Source organism: Mytilus trossulus, chromosome 4 (genome assembly GCF_036588685.1).
Source record: "Mytilus trossulus isolate FHL-02 chromosome 4, PNRI_Mtr1.1.1.hap1, whole genome shotgun sequence".
Taxonomy (NCBI): domain Eukaryota; kingdom Metazoa; phylum Mollusca; class Bivalvia; order Mytilida; family Mytilidae; genus Mytilus; species Mytilus trossulus.
The window spans coordinates 46,817,977-46,823,976 of NC_086376.1; the positions used below are offsets into that span (position 1 = coordinate 46,817,977).

Sequence of the window (6,000 nt, forward strand, 5' to 3'; positions counted from 1 at the left end):
TGATGTTTTATTATTATTTGTTTTGGCTGTTAACTAGCTGTCAGTAACTGCGAGTACTCTCATATCGTATTTTCTTGTTAATTTGACCTATTGATACTATGTGTAATGCTTTTATGTAATTTTTTTTACTATTGATCTTGTCAATATAACCGTTCTGATTTTTTTGAATTTTCACTTCGTACTATGAACATCAAAATTATTCCATATCACCTTAAATCAGTACAGGAAGTTTTATCTAGCTTTAATTGTATAGTTTTATTGTTGATATTCACCCAATATGTACCAAATGTTAGAGTATGTTTATTTAGATTACAGAACTTTCTTGATCTTCCCCTCTTACTATACAAATCCTTGGTATTCCTAATAGGAAGTTTTAGTATACTTAACGACAAAATCATTTTTATTTACCTGTGTAGAAATTGAAAAACGTTTTTTTCTTTCAAAAGTGTGGATTTTGTTTAAATTGTTAAATATTTCACAGTGATATCTTACCATAGCTTTGTTTAAACTTGTTTATTTACTTTTGACCTTAAATATTTATCCCTAATATCTTTATTAACTTTGTTTATGCATTCAGGTATCGAATCTCAAATGTGTTCGTTCACAGTGTGTTAATTTACGTTTTTTGATTGAGTTAAAGCCTCGGTCACACCTTACCGGATAGCTCGAACGGACAACTTTTTTCAATTCGTTCATATCCGTTAGACGTCCGTCTGTATCCGCTGCATGTCCGTGAAGCGTACGTTTTATCCGTCGACGTCCGTTTTGTCCGGTGGAAAATTTTGAGCATGTTCTAAACTTTGAACGGACGCGCAACGGTTAAAATGTCCGTTGAACGTCCGTTAGGCGTCCGTTTTGTACGGTACTCATCCGTTTCGTTTCCATTTGTATATCCAGGTGTAGTCCAAATAATTATGACGTCTGGCAAGGCTATTTTAATTTTTTTCTGGGACGCCTTCCTACGTAGGCCAGACGTCATAATTATTTGGACTAATCCAGGTGTAATGATAAGTCGTTATACTAAGGCTATTTTTTTCTTATTTTTTCTGTAGACTTAGCTTTAATTTTTTATAACCATGCATTGGCAAGCTTGATAACTCGTAATTGTTTGTCAGTAACTAAATGTACGATGATGTCACATACGGAACCTTCTGACCTTGTTTGTTTACATTAAAATTTCAATGGCGTCAAAATCACGTGATGTCAATTCGTTATATCCAATCAAATTGCTCTACTGTCAATTAGGGGATTTTTCAGTCTACGGCAATTACGTTATTTTTTTCTGGGATATTGCTTCAAAATATTTTGCAATAGTTCTAGGTTTTATTCAACAGGAAAACTCTTTTTTTGCCATCCCTTTTGACATCAAGGGAATTTTGTATGAATATTTACCTACAGTCAAGATGGTCAGAATATCGATATTTTTATAATGAATAAAAAGAAAATTCTATGAAAAATAAATGTAAATTGTTTCTTATTAACCAACTCCATATGCCTGTTCAAAATTATGGCATGGACATCGTTTTTTCATATAGTCTTCCTTTCATTTTGGTTGGGCTTTTTTCGCGGGAAAATCGAGAAAGAGGTAAGGAGCATGTCATTTTTAAATTCCTAAAAATACGATTTGCTTGACCTGTATTGCCTGCCACAAGATTGATGACGCTGAATGGAATGTACACAAAGCAATGGAGGCCGGAAATGGGATTTTGTGAAGTTCTAGAATGTTTTTAAATATTCGGAAGTTGGGATTGAAACGGGCATTAGAAAATTGGCATTTTTTGGCAATAATTGAGAACAACAATGAAAACTTACCTTTAAAAATGTTTTTTTTATTCAAAAGTGCAGAAAAAACGTATTTTGCACTGTTTTTCTACGCCAGAAGTACCGTAGTGACATCAATGCGGAGTTTCCCCGTGTGTTAAGTTCAAACACAAATACCTAACGAACTGACAAGATGAACGATCTTAGACTACGGTAGGATACGTTACGTGTCCGTTATACATCCGTTGGAGGTCTGGAAGATAAATTCACCAACGGACGTTTAACGGATAAATCGGATGAGAAACGGACTTCTACCGGACGTATAACGGATAAAACGGACGATGAACGGATCTGAAACGGATAAATGCCTATTGAAAATTTCGCGCCAGAAATGCCAATTATTGGTATGTCAGATTTCATAATTAAGGTTCATGAATTCTTTATATTTATAATCGATCTTAGAGTATAGGCACGTCTTCACAATCAAGCAGTTTTTATTCAGGCCAGACACTGCCCTTTGTCGGAATTTTGAAGAACAAACCAAAACCAGTTACACAGAAACATTTTGAATACTTATGCGATTTACATGTATTATTATTGTCGCCTTTGATTTTTCCGTATATCTTGTACATCCGTTTTATCCGGTACGCTTACGTTAGGTGTCCGTTTAATGCGTTACTCGTCCGTTGGATGTACGTTCGACATCCGTTCTGTCCGGTACGTGTCCGTTTCTCGTACGTTGCGTATCCGGTGTGTGTCCGTTATGCATCCGTTACACGTCCAGTTTATTCGGTCAGTACATCAACGGACTCCCAACGGATAACAATTTTGTCAACGGACAACTTTTATTTTCATCAGTTAGGCGTCCGTTCGTGCTATCCGTTAAGGTGTGACCGCCGAGGCGTAAGCCTTCCAATTGATATTCGATCGTGTGTTTTTCTATGTTTTTTTGTCTCATTGAAAAGGGGGGGGGGGAGGTTTGATAACATTAATCCGCTGCAAATTTTTGCACCTGTCGTAAGTCGGGAATCTGATGTACAGAAATTGTCGTTTGTTTATGTAATTTTAACGTGTTTCTCTTTTTTTTTTTTTTACATATATTAGACCATTGCTGTTCCCGTTTGAATGGTTTTACACTTGTAATTTTGGGGCCCTTTATATCTTGTTGTTCGGTGTGAGCCAAGGCTCCGTGTTGGAGGCCGCACATTGACTTATAATGGTTACTTTTATAAATTGTGATTCGTCTCATTGGCACTCATACCACATCTTCCTATACCTACTTAAAACCTAGCTGTCGAAACGTGACATTGTGACTGGGGCTTTATTAGCTTTTAAAGGTTTATACATGATACATGTGGTAGTGTCCCCAACCTGTGATCCTAATCTTAATTTAGATTCGAAATCCTTATTTGATATGCAATTTAATTATTCAGTTTTAATAGTAAATATAATTTAAAATAAAATGTAAAAATACAGCCAGTGGAATTTATGTCCTTCAGGTTAAGATCACTTACTATAAGTCTTAAGCATCGTTTGCATCTAATTCTCTGAGTATGGAGTTTTCTATTTGAGCTCTAATGTATCATGACGAAAGTTCATGTATTGGGCTAATGTTGTGCAGTCTATATAATAATTTGGATAATTAAGGTTCCCTTTGCATATTTTATTCCATTTGTGTATTCCACAGAGTGTCAGATGATTTTTTCAGCTCTAGGAAAGTTTTTTCCGTTTATCATTTAGAGCACCTATAAAGTGAGAATTGTTCTAGAGTGCTATTTTTTTCAAATGAAAAGTAGTACCATAAGGCTGTTGCGGCGTTCCATAATTGATGCTAAACGAATTTTGTAAAATAAATAATTGTAAATAACGGAAACTGAAAAGTACACTTTTTATAATATACGTGTGTTTACTTTTAAACTGAATGGCACTCAAATGATATAATTACTAATGCGCGCAAACGTGATGTGTATACATTTGATAGAACATTTATATATCAAGGTTGATGACCTTGAATTTACTTTACGATATAACACTTTTATTTAAATAATAGTTGTCATTTTATGACGTGAATTTAGTTTAAGCTACACATATATGTAATACTTTGAGGGAAAATACATCATAAGAGATTACCTTCATGGAGTCTAGGACGTCCTGAATATTAACTCCAAACTTATTTTAGTTGGTGTTTATTTGTTTAAATTGTAAGTGTATTATCAACAAAATCATACGGGCATAGGTTATGCAGCAAAGTCCGGATCTAGTATATTTGATTACATTTAGGCTTTCCACGTTTAGTATGCTTGCAAACATATTATTATTATAAATTTATGATTGACCTTAATAAACAGTGCGTAATCATGGTGGTTTTAAATACTAGGTGATCATAATAAAGAATTATACACCGGGGGAAAACCCATATAACAAAGCTGTATAAGACAGGGTACAGTGAAATATGTTTACAAACTAACTATTGAATACTTTTATTTGTAAGTAAGCCCTTATTTTAATTTGTATATGTGTGCACGATAAAGAAATAATCTTTGTGATATACAACTTACATCACAGTTACGTGATTTACCATGTTATCACATGCCGACTAAAGCTATTCCCTCATACCCCCTCTCATAAAATTTATAATAATTCGAGTTTGAATTTTCCCGTCAGTTAGGGACATCGTCACTTCCATTCCCAAATGGGATAAATAAAAGGTGTAGCTTTTATTCGCACAGTGCTCTTCCTTAAGGTTATATTACACAACTACACTGTCTCTGTTGCTATTTCTAAACATTTTTCATCTCTTGATTTTCTCGACTTGTTCCAGTTTATATTCGCAAGGCTACACCCATTTGGGATGTACAAGTACGCAGCCACGTTCAATTACTTCACTTTTGTCAAAATCTCTTATTTAAACACTATCAAACTGCTTTTTATTTGGGATGTCTAAATACGCAGCCTCTTATCTTATTACTTGAGCCTTTTCAAATTTGAAATATTATATCAGCTTAAAATGGTCAGTGCTTATTTCCACACACTCCAGTCAATATGTTGTAACAAATTAACTGTCGTAATCTTTGAAATTTTAGAATTGTACCAGGTCATATTGCACATTACTATTTTTATATGAAGCATCTCTGCAATCTCTGTTGAATGTAGCTATATAATCTATGTCATTATTTAAATTTTGTTATAGTACAAGCGTACGTCTTTGTGTTCGGTCCACCAAGGTCTTAAAGCCACCAAGACCAATGTTTTCCATTTAAAGTTGCCACTTAGGCAAATGTTAAAAAACGAATAAAAGAAATGACTACCTAGGTCTTTTATGAAACTCACTCACTAAGGCATATATAAAATGAGCACCGATGTCTTAAAGCAGAAATGCTAGTATTTTCCATATGATTTTGCCATCAATGCAAATGTAGGTTAAAGTTATATTAAATAATTCCATTGCCGAAAACACGTGAAGAGCGACCTTCTCACATCTTGGATGTTGACAGAATTAGGATGTATCACATGTACATCCGCCATACATATCAACCAACGAGGTTACCTTGACTGTGTAGAGATAGTGCCTCGTACGGGGATTTTCTCACTGTGTTGAAGACCCATTGAAGGCCTTCGATTATTTTCTGCTCTTTGTTTTTTTTGTCTCTTTGACATGTTCCCCATTTCCATTCTCAATTTCATTATATGGCCAAAATTGTCAATTTATCCCATTAGAAGTTGTATTGCCCTTTAAAGAAGATTTTTCACAATTTGTTCATCTATTTTGATATTTTTTTTAATATTTTGTCGAAAATGCTGATTAAATTTACAGCCGAACATTTGCTAAATAAGTACAAAGTATCTTATATTAATTTTGTATTTTCTTTTCTTGTACGTCAAGTAACATTGCCAATATGGCTTAAATGGACCATAGGAGTCAAATGCATTTGATTTTGTTTTTGCTTTTTGAAGAAAATGACCAATATAAAAGTATTTATAAATGGCATTTTAAAGCCACTCATCAAGATGTTTTGAAAAGCAAAAATAACATTGATGAAAGATTTATTAATAAAAAATATGTATGAGTGATTCTTAGCACGATAATGGGAATTATTGAAACTTAAAATTTCCTTTGTATTACATAATTAAATGTTTATTACATACTGATTAAAACTGATACCACATACATTACAGACATGACACGTATCCCAATTCGAGTTCGTTTTTTTCCCGTCAGTTAGGGACAGCTCTTATTCG

General features: G+C 33.9%; 1 protein-coding gene across 1 annotated transcript in view; it reads right to left on the bottom strand.

Moving 5' to 3' along the window:
• LOC134715397 (threonine synthase-like 2) overlaps window positions 1–4,022 on the bottom strand; it is a 35,151-nt gene extending 31,129 nt beyond the window's left edge. The window contains exon 1 of the mRNA XM_063577549.1: window positions 3,892–4,022. The gene's annotated coding sequence lies outside the window, so the exon portion shown is untranslated. The remainder of the gene's footprint in view (window positions 1–3,891) is intronic.
• Window positions 4,023–6,000: the final 1,978 nt, after the last annotated feature.